The sequence below is a fragment of the Artemia franciscana genome, chromosome 18 (genome assembly GCF_032884065.1).
Source record: "Artemia franciscana chromosome 18, ASM3288406v1, whole genome shotgun sequence".
Taxonomy (NCBI): Eukaryota; Metazoa; Arthropoda; class Branchiopoda; order Anostraca; family Artemiidae; genus Artemia; species Artemia franciscana.
In genome coordinates, this window is record NC_088880.1 from 5,011,453 (window position 1) to 5,022,368 (window position 10,916).

The 10,916-nt window shown below is 35.5% G+C and overlaps 1 long non-coding RNA gene across 3 annotated transcripts in view; it reads right to left on the reverse strand.

Annotated features, from left to right (window-relative positions):
- Nucleotides 1-9,091, reverse strand: part of LOC136038524 (uncharacterized) — a 137,485-nt gene extending 128,394 nt beyond the window's left edge. For all 3 annotated transcript variants that reach the window (XR_010620234.1, XR_010620233.1, XR_010620232.1), the window contains exons 1-2: nucleotides 8,992-9,091; nucleotides 711-891 (exon numbers count right to left, since the gene is read on the reverse strand). This is a non-coding gene — a long non-coding RNA (uncharacterized LOC136038524). The remainder of the gene's footprint in view (nucleotides 1-710; nucleotides 892-8,991) is intronic.
- Between the last annotated feature and the right edge of the window lie 1,825 nt (nucleotides 9,092-10,916).

A 10,916-nucleotide genomic window follows, 5' to 3' on the forward strand; every position in this document is an offset into this window, starting at 1 on the left:
CATTCTGTAAAAGCAAAGTCAATCCTAGGTTTCCCCTTTAAATTTCTTTCAATAAAACAAAATTGTTTTAGCATGCAAATTATTTTTCTGACTGATAATAAAGGGCGAATTCGCACCAATTATTTCAATAGTAATTCTATATTTTATTTTAATAGATTTTTTTGCGATTTCCTCCGTTAGGCATAAAACTCAAAAAGTAAAATTTGATTCAAGGATAAAAGGTTAAAGATTATATCGGATTCGCTTGCTATTTCCTCCTCGTCCACAATCTCTCTGTGTAAGCCCTTAAATGCGTTTACTTTCAATTCAAGCTGTAATTATATAGAAAACTGCAATATCTATTTTTACAAATAATCTACCCTCTGCTAACGCTTCTCTTAAATAGGGAAACTCCTAAATTGAGATTGATTCTCAGAGTTGCAAGGCTTACACCTGTCACACCAAAATAGGTAGCCTCTCCCTAGTGCCTAGTTCAAATGGAAATAGTGGAGCTTCTTTTGAGAGCAAATAGCAGAGAAGGATACCAGCACTTGCTCATAATAATATGAGAAAATAAAATAGATAAAATTACCAACTGAGAACGTCTCAATAAATTTCAGTTTTCAATCAAGTTACCGAAAAAGTCATACCCCTTTTTATATCTGAGACTCAATAAGCCTCTAGTTATAATAATAGTAAAAAAAAAACTGTTCACAATTCATGTCAACTACCTTATATTCTACATTGCCACAGATTATTGGTATATCATTGGGTTTTGGTGAGTCTCTTCTTCTCTCTTAATAAAATGCTGCCATCATCACTGTTATCCATTTTTGACTTTTTCAACAGACCCTGTTCTTCTTCTTTGAAATTTGAAATATTTTCAATTTATGATGAGACTCTTTTCCATTTCTGAAAAAGCACAAAAATGTTGTAAAAGTTATGTTTTTCTGGTTCACAAAATATACATAAATAGACATTTATTGCTCAGGGGGACTCCATTAAAGTACAGTTATAGTAAAGTGCACTCAATAAATTAAGTCCTCTCCCTTCCCCCAGCAATACTGCACAAATTTAATATCTAATCACACCTGGATTAAATGTCTTATTAAATAAAATAAAAAAACAGGTTTTTTCAACTGAAAGTAAGAAGCAACATTAAAAATCAAAACAAAAAGAAATTATTCCGTATATGAAGAGGTTTTACCCATCCCCAGCTCAGTACCCTTTCTCTTCACACTAAAAGTTTTATCACTTTTAAAAAAAGCTGAATATTCTAATAAAACTACTCATGTATTTTAGGATTCATTCTTTAAAAAAATGGAAAAACAATAAAAAAAAGGGGGGAGAGATTAAAGAATAGCGGAGCTGCATGCAAAATGTGTTAGCTACAATTATTCTTAATATTATGAAGTAAAAATTGTGTCATTAGAATTAACCTAACTTCACTTCTTGGATTTGGTGGCTATAAGCCACAAGTGCCAAACAATGTTACCCACGAAGCTATAACACGTATCTACTTCCTTAAACTTCTGAATAAGCTTTGTGTCCCACTTCAGATTCGTTGAAGAACCAAGGACATAAAAATGAAAACATATTTAACCCTCTGAATAATCTAAAAACTCGGCTTTCATGCAATTTTTTTAGCTGCTATGAGCATTATTTGGTTAAAATTTGGCCTTGTGTTCTTATGAACAATGTTGTCAACGATAAAAAAAATAATACACTGTGAAACAGAAAACAATTAGCGGAAATTAACTCCTCTGAGTCTAACAATGCAATTCATTCGACAAAATTTAAATTTACAAAATCTATTGATTTTAGCCTAAAATCTAAGAAATATTAAGATAGGCCTAGCTAAGATAAAGACAATATTGTAAAGTCAGAAATCCACTGTGAATAAAAATATAACATTAATTCTAACAAAACGCCCTGTCTCTAATGTGGGGCTCCACTTGCGTCATGAAATTGACATTTTAAGAGGGCGTATATACCTTAACCCATAAAAGGAAGTCGTATGTCCCAAACTACTCCGTAAATGGTCGGAATCTTGTATAAAACTAGGTTAGGTCACATATAAATATCTGGCCCACAAGACAACAATCTATCCAACCTACTAACAGCAGAAGACCTTTTTCTGCCTATTTTGGTATCAAAACAAGGCAACAGCAGAACAAATTCAAGATCAACTGATAGTGTCTCGCAGACGACTGCTAATTAGGTAAATTCGGCACTGTTTGCTTGCAGGATCTCTGTGAGGTATTTATTTATTGTCTGTCATTCATGGAAAAATACTCTGAACCTTAGAGCAATTTTAAGTTTTCATCCTTCAAATATTAATAGCCCCCAAAAATAGGTAAATAAGTATTAATAGCTAATTAAAATTATCTAGAATCATACCAAAACTAGTACCCACCCCCTAATGCTTAGCTCAAATGAAAATACGGGAACTTATTTGAGAGAAAATATCAGAGAACGAAACCAGCTGCTGCTCGTAATAATATGATAAGACAAAAAAAAAAAGATTAAATTCCCAGCTGAGTACGTCTCATTAAGTGACAGCTTTCAATCAAGCTACCGAAAAAGATCGTAACCCTGTTTAGAACTAAGACACTCACTAAGGCTTAAGCTATAAAAACTAATGAAAAAAATAAATAAATGAAAAAAAAAACAAGAGCTAAGAGCTCATATGGCGCTTGTGAAGAGCTCGGAAGAGCCAAGAGCTCATAAGCCATGAGCTCTGGCAAAATTATAAGAATCATTAGATTGCCTTAAAAGAAAAATCAGAGGCTTAATGCTGGCCGGGATTAAAATAAGAGCTCTGAGTCACTAGGTCCTTCTAAATATCAAAATTCATTAAGATCCGATCACCCAATCGTAAGTTAAAAATACCTTAATTTTTCTAATTTGTCCTCTCCCTTCAACCCCCTATATGGTCGAATTGGGGAAAACGACTTTATCAATTCAATTTGTTCAGCTCCCTGACACACCTACCAATTTTCATCATCCTAGCACGTCCAGAACAACCGAACTCTCCAAAGCACTGAACCCTACACCCTAACTCCCCCAAAGAGAACGGATCCAGTCCGGTTACGTCAATCACGTATCTACGAAATATATAAGCGTTTTACAAGATTTCTGGTTTCCCTATCCAACTCCCTCCGATGTCAACAGATCTGGTTGGGATTTAAAATAAGAGCTTTGAGACATGAGTTCCTTCTAAATATCAAATTTCATTAAGATCCGCTCACCCTTTCTTAAGGTAAAATACCTCAATTTTTCTAATTTTTCCAATTAACAACCCCCAGCTCCCCTAAAGAGAACGGATCCGTTCCAATTCTGTTAATCACGTATCTATAACTTGTGCTTATTCTTCCCATCAAGTTTCATCCCGATCTCTCCATTCTAAGCGATATCCAAGATTTCTGGTTTCCCCCTCCAGCTCCCTCCAATGTCACCAGATCTGTTCACTAAAGAACAAGATCCTTCTAAAGATCAAATTTTATTAAGATCTGATCACCCGTCCGTCAGTTACAAATACCTCAATTTTTCTAATTTTTCTGAATTGCCCCCCCCCCTTAAACTCCACCAAAGAGAGCGAATCCGGTCCGGTTATTTCCGGCACATATCTTGGACTTGTTCTTATTCTTCCCAGCAAGTTTCATCCCGATCTCTCCTCTTTAAGCGTTTTCCAAGATTTTCGGTCTCCCTCCCCCTTGACACTGGATCCGGTCGGGATTTAAAATAAGAGAACTGAGTTACGAGGTCCTTCTAAATATGAAATTTTATTAAGATCCGATCACTCCTTCGTAAGTTTAAAATATCTCATTTTTTCTAATTTTTTAGAATTAACCCTCCTCCCCAACTCCCTTAAAGAGAGCGGATCCGTTCCGGTTATGTCAGTCACGTATCTAAGAATTGTGCTTATTTTTCCCATCAAGTATCATGCCGATCCCTCCACTCTAAGCATTTTCCAAGATTTTAGGTTCCCCCCAACTCCCCCAAATGCCACCGGATCCGGTCGGGATTTAACAAAAGAGCTCTGAGACACGATATGCTTCGAAACATCAAATGTCATTAAAACCTGATCACTCATTCGTAAGCTAAAAATAACTCATTTTTTTCAATTTTTAGAATTAACCTCCCCCCCAACACCCCCGAAGAGAGCAGATCCGTTCCGGTTATGTCAATCACGTATCTATAACTTGTGATTCTTTTTCACCAAGTTTCATCCTGATCCCTCCACTCTAAGTGTTTTCCAAGATTTTAGGTCCCCCCGCGCAACTCCCCGCAATGTCACCGGATCCAGTCGAGATCTAAAATAAGAGCTCTGAGACACGATATGCTTCCAAACATCAAATGTCATTAAAATCCGATCACTCCTTTGTAAGTTAAAAACCTCATTGTTTCTATTTTTTCAGAATTAACCCCCCCCCCCCCAACTCACCCAAAGAGAGCGGATACATTCCGGTTATGTCAATCACGTATCTAGGACTTTTGATTATTTTTCCCACCAAGTTTCATCCCGATCCCTCCACTCTAAGCGTTTTCTATTATTTTAAGTCCCCCCCCCCAAATCCCCGCAATGCCACCAGATCCGGCGAGGATTTAAAATTTGAGCTCTGAGACACGATATCCTTCCAAGCATGAAATTTCATTTAGATCCGATCACCCATTCGTAAGTTAAAAATACCTCATTTTTTCTAAATTTTCCGATTTAACCGTCACCCCCCTCCCCCCTCCCGGTGGTCGAATCAGGGATACAAAATATTTCTAATTTAATCTGGTCTAGCTCCTGATACGCCTGCCAAATTTCATCGTCCTAGCTTACCTGGAAGTGCCTAAAGTAGCAAAACCGGGACAGACAGACAGACAGGCCGACAGAATTTGCGATCGCTATATGTCACTTGGTAGATACCAAGTGCCATAAAAACTGTTCCCAATTTACGTCAACTACCTTATATTCTACATCGCCAACGACTATTTGTATTGCTTGTACTATATTTTTATATGAATATGAATTTTTTTAACTATTTGTATTTGTATTTGTACGACTATTTGTATATCAATCAATCCACTTAAACACTACTTTGGAAGAAATTCGAGCTTTCAGGAAACAAAAATTGATGAAGATGATAGAATGCGAAAAAGTAAGAGAGAAATTCGTATATTGACCCGCTTTTATTATAAAATAAGGTTGAAAATTGTTCAATAGCACACCGAAATATTGATTTTCTGAGGATAAGAAGTTGTGCAGTAGGAAACCAGAACAGCTTAATTTAAAACAACCTGAAACACCCAAAGTTACCGCCAATAACCCTAGCCTAGCCTCCAGTAATACATACCTAAACAATGAAAACAAATAAGTCTAGCAGTCTAAATTCCTCAAGAACTAAAAAGTGGAAAACCTTTTCGTCCATTAATATTAATTAGACTAAAACACTGAAAATATTATTCAGTCTTCAGGACTGTAAATTTCACTAACACACTAAGAAGACTTCTTGATTGAAATGATACCATGGCTCAATATTGCAAGAGGGGACTTGAGAGCTTTCTTAGGAATTTTCTGGGACCTGCAAGAGGCCCTGTCACTATTATTTAACTAGATACCAGCTGATAAAATTTTCATTTTGTTCCCATTATTTACCCATTAGAGTTTGAAAGACGAATCGGGATGCTAAGAAAAAAGTTAAGCTTTTTCCCGTCCCCCTAACTGCTAAAACTATTCCCAAAACTATATGAAGGATTCGCTGCTGATATGCTGAAGAAAATAATCCTTATTCATACAAGCCTGAGGTGGTTTGGGAACCACAAATCCGTTTCTAACTCCTATTACCTTACATATCTTGTATAAACCACTAGAAAATGCCTTGAAAATTTGATAACATCCTTAATTTAACTTCCATTTAAGATCTCCCAACAGTATTTTACCGTATGAAATACAATGCATTCAGAAACTAGTCACTGAATTCAATATTGACACCCTAGTTCCTAAGGAGTCACCAGCTGCAGCTTATGATGATATGGTAAATAAAAACAAGAGCTAAGAGCTCATATGGCACTTGTGACGAGGTCAAAAGAGCCAAGAGCTCATGTAACATGAGCTCTAGCAAAATTCTAAGAATCAGAAGATTGATTTAAAAGGAAAATCAGAGGCTTAATGCCGGTGGGGATTTAAAATAAAAGCTCTGAGACGCAAGGTCCTTCTAAATAACAAAATTCATTAAGATCCGATCACCCAGTGGTAAGTTAAAAACACCTCATTTTTTCACATTTTTCCTCTCCTTTTAGCCCCTCAGATGGTAGAATCAGGGAAAACAACTTTATCAAGTCAATTTGTGTAGGTCCCTGACCGTCTACCAATTTTCATCCGCAGAAGCACCAAACTCGCTAAAACACTGGACCCCCCCCCCTAACTCTCCAAAAGAGAGAGGATCCAGGCCAGGTATGTCAATCACGTGTCTAGGACATTTGCTTATTCTACCCACCAAGTTTCATCCCGATCTCTCCACTCTAAGCGTCTTCCAAGATTTCTGGTTTCCCCCTCCAACTCCCCCAATGTCAACAGATCTGGTCAGAATTTAAAATGAGAGCTCTGAGAACATAAATTCCTTCTAAATCTCAAATTTAATTAAGATATGGTCACCTGTTTTTACGTTAAAAATAACTCAATTTTTAATTTTTTTTTCCGAGTTAACACCCCCCAACTCCTCCAAAGGAAGCGGATCCCTTCCAATTACATTAATCACGTATTTAGAACTTGTGCTTATTCTTCCCATCAAGTTTCATCCTGATCTCTCCACTCTAAGCGTTTTCCAGCCCTTATGATTTCCGGTTTCCAAGATTCCCGTTTCCCCCCTCCAAGCCCTTATGTCCCCGGATCCGATTCGAATTTAAAATGGAGCATCTGAGGCATAAGATCTTTCTACATATCAGGTTTCATTAAGATCTGATCACCCATTTGTAAGATAAGTTTACTCGATTTTCATATTCTCCAAGATTTCCAGTTTCCCCCTCAAACTTCCCCCAATGTCACCAGATCTGGTTGGGATTTAAAGTGAGAGATCTGAAGCACAAGATCCTTCTAAATATCAAATTTCATTAAGATCTGATAACCTGTTCGTAAATCACAAATACCACATTTTTTCGAATTTTTCCAAATTGCCCCCCCCCCCCCAACTCCCCCAAAGAGAGTGGATCCGGTCTGGTTATGTCAGTCATGTATCTTGGACTTGTGCTTATTCTTCCCACCATGTTTAATCCTGATCTTTCTACTCTAAGCCTTTTCCAAGATTTCCGGTCCAACTCCCCCAACCCACCCCAAATGACACTGAATCCGGTCTGAATTTAAAATAAGACGTCTGAGTTACGAGATCCTTCTAAATATGAAATTTCATTAAGATCCGATCGCTCCTTCGTAATATAAAAATACCTCATTTTTTCGAATTTTTTTTAGAATTAATCCTCCCCCCAAATCCCCCAAAGAGAGCGGATCCGTTCCGGTTATGTCAATCTCGCATCTAGGACTAGTGCTTAGTTTTTCCACCAATTTTCACCCCAATCCTTCTACTCTAAGCATTTTCCTTTATTTTAGGTTTCCCCCTAAACTGCCCCCCAATGTCATCGGGTCTGGTCGAGATTTAAAATAAGAGCTCTGAGACACGATATCAATCTAAATATCAAATTTCATTAAGATTCGATCACCATGTCGTAAGTTTAAAAAACCTCATTTTTTCTAATTATTCCAAATTAACCAAATCGGGGAAACGACTGTTTCTAATTTAATATTGTCTGGTACCTGATACGCCTGCCAAATTTCATCTTCCTGGCTTATCTGGAAATGCCTAAACTAGCAAAACCGGAAGAGACAGACTGACAGACCCAACAACCAACAGAATTTGTGATCGCTACATGTCACTTGGTTAATACCAAGTGCCATAAAAAAGACGAAATTACCAGCCAAATGCATCCTCTCCCCAACCAAAACCACTGTTCTTCTCTTAAAACATGACCTAAAGAATCTCAAAATCAAAAAATTATCATCATACAAAACAGGTTGCTTCCTACGGAAACTAAGCTAGGGTTTCTATAATTACCACTCACATGGATTATTTTACTAATTAATAAAAAAAAATTACAAAAATTTATTTTTCAAAGAAAAGTAAAAAAGGCATATTAAACTTAAGACCATCAGAGAACACTTCTTATAATAACTCATACTCAAAACAACCAGAAACTATTATTAAAGAATTAATTAAAACCAAAACAAACCGAAATTAAATAAACAATCATAGCAAACAGAGAGATATAGATACTAATCTACAAGCAAATCTTATTTGGCTTAGGAACTGTTTAACATTTGTAAGTTTTTCTTAGTATTAATAGGTTGATAATAAATTGAATATAAATGAATATAATATATATATAATAGAATATATATATATATATAATATATAGAATATATATGATATATATAATATATAGAATATATAGAATATATATGATATATATATATATATATATATATATATATATATATATATATATATATATATATATATATATATATATATATATATAGTTAAAATATTTTGCAGGGGGAGAACCTTAATCTTCACTTCTTTCCTTGTTTTTCTAAGAAATTCGGGAATTTCTTAGAACCTATATATTTACAGAGTATATACCCCATCTCCCCAAAATGCAAATATATTCTCAGAATTGCATCTTGTACCTAAATCTACCATTCATTTGCATCACAAATGAGCTTTACAGCCATATTAGCCATATGAAGGATGTCACTGTAAATTAGCTCTAACAACATCCTAAACTCCCAGAACTATGTCCTAAAAGCTCACCTTTCTGAGTCAAAAGGCTAAGAAATATTCAATTTTTAGTAAGCAAATTAATTACTAGGCTTGCCTTGTGGGCCAGCTAAGCCTACTGGTTATTCAAACCCAATACTCCACAATGGCAAGATAAGAATATTTTTAAGAAATACCCTATAATAATTACCTCTATTTCAGAATTAGTCTTCACAAACCGATACCACAGAAATTTGAAATGAAATTTGGAGTCTTATTTTTTTTACATAGGCTTATAATCTTCCTTTCATTTATAAACGTCTGACTCGTTGAGTCTCGATTTAGGTAGCGCTGCAATCGTACTAACAGCTAATTTGTTACATCTTCCTAATAAATGTTTCGGCCTATTTTTTTGCTTTTTGTTCAATTAGGAGCAAGGAAATAAATTGGTATGGGGTAACGGGGGCGATTGCCCCTCAAGACCACAGTTTTCCAGCATGCTAAAATTGGGTTTCTCCAAAATGTTGTCAAAACAAAAGCAAGATTGCATAATTCAAGCATCCACAGAAACAGGTCAGTTTTCTTTAGTATATCTTTTCTTTTTTTATTACTAGATAGCTAATTTTCAAATTCTTATCATCATTTTACTTAACTTGGGAAAAGGGACTCTCATTTTGCCTCTTCCCTCCCCAGGATTTTGACCAGGATTTGACCCAGGATTTGAAAACTTGAAATGCAGTTCTAAAGAGAATAACTCTAGGCTGCCACGACAATTCTATCTCCTTCATAGTAAAATAACGTTCAGGTCATTTTTGTGTGCATATCCTGAAATTAAAATATAAAAGAAATTATTGAAAAGTAAAGAAAAACTATTAGAAAAATCATCGACGTTTGAAAAAAAATATAACATTCCAGTTATATTAATTAAATTAAAAGAAATATTTTGCTGTTGTGATTAATATTGCAGGAATAGTATCAATGTAGTAAACGGCAAACTTCTACCCATAGTATTTAAAAGTTAGAAAGTTTGTTTTCAAAGAAAGTGTCATACAGACACGAATACAGACAGCCATATAGACAAGAAATGTAGACAGACATGGATGGGCTACGACATAGCAAGAAAAAGAAGATGGAACATTGTTCAGTGAGTTTATTCACTTAATAAGGTGTAATAATATTGTTTTGCCTTAACCATAAACCTATTTAAGTTTAGTTTACAATGACTGTAGCTGAAATAAGGAACAAGACGTTTAAAATTAGCAAGCTATATGAAAAACATTATTTATGCTGCCTCAAATGGCCCCAATCTGCGAGATTTCTGGTCTCAAAACCACAATACAACTAGCCTCCCAAGCTCATCTGTATATTTTAGATTCTACAAAAATAAGAATAAAACACTTGACACTATAAACAATAAAAAACTGCCTAACTAATTGCAACTTGTTAACAGCACTACATCATAGCTACAAAACTTACCCCCAGCTTAAATTTTGATTGCCCCCCCCCCCACCCTATGAGAAGATAATTAAACATAAAACACACTCAAGGACTACAAAAAAATACTACAGGACATGTAGACTGAAGCAGCCTATGATAAATTAGCACTCCAAACTGAGACTATAAAATAAAGGGGCAATTAATGGTCTGCTCTGAAAGGATCTAAATACTTAAAAAGCAGATGAAAGCCTTATGAAGCCGGAAGGAGAATTTTTCAATATCAAATAAAATTTGACTTTGAGTAGCTCCGGCTTTAACAAACATTTTCCCCAGAGAATTTGTGAGTCACGGTGATTAAGTAGTAAAAGAAATGGGGGAATTAAGGCTTTACATATCTACCTGGTGGCTGCACAGTAGTGTATTCCAAGGCCTTTCTATTTGACTATTGCTAGATATACGTCAGGGAAGCACATATTTTTTCGCCTTTGGTGGCTCATTCCTAGCTCATATTATGCCTATTCTATTGAAATTTGATGAGTGGTGGTCACAAGTGGCTGTCTTGCTGCATATCGAGTTCATAAATAAGTAATTTTTTAGTCCTATGAGTTTAATATTCTCCCAATAGAGGTACATTTGAATGACTGGATTTAATTTGCTTCTCCAGGCTTCACTTCAATATCTCTGAGGCGTATAATAGTG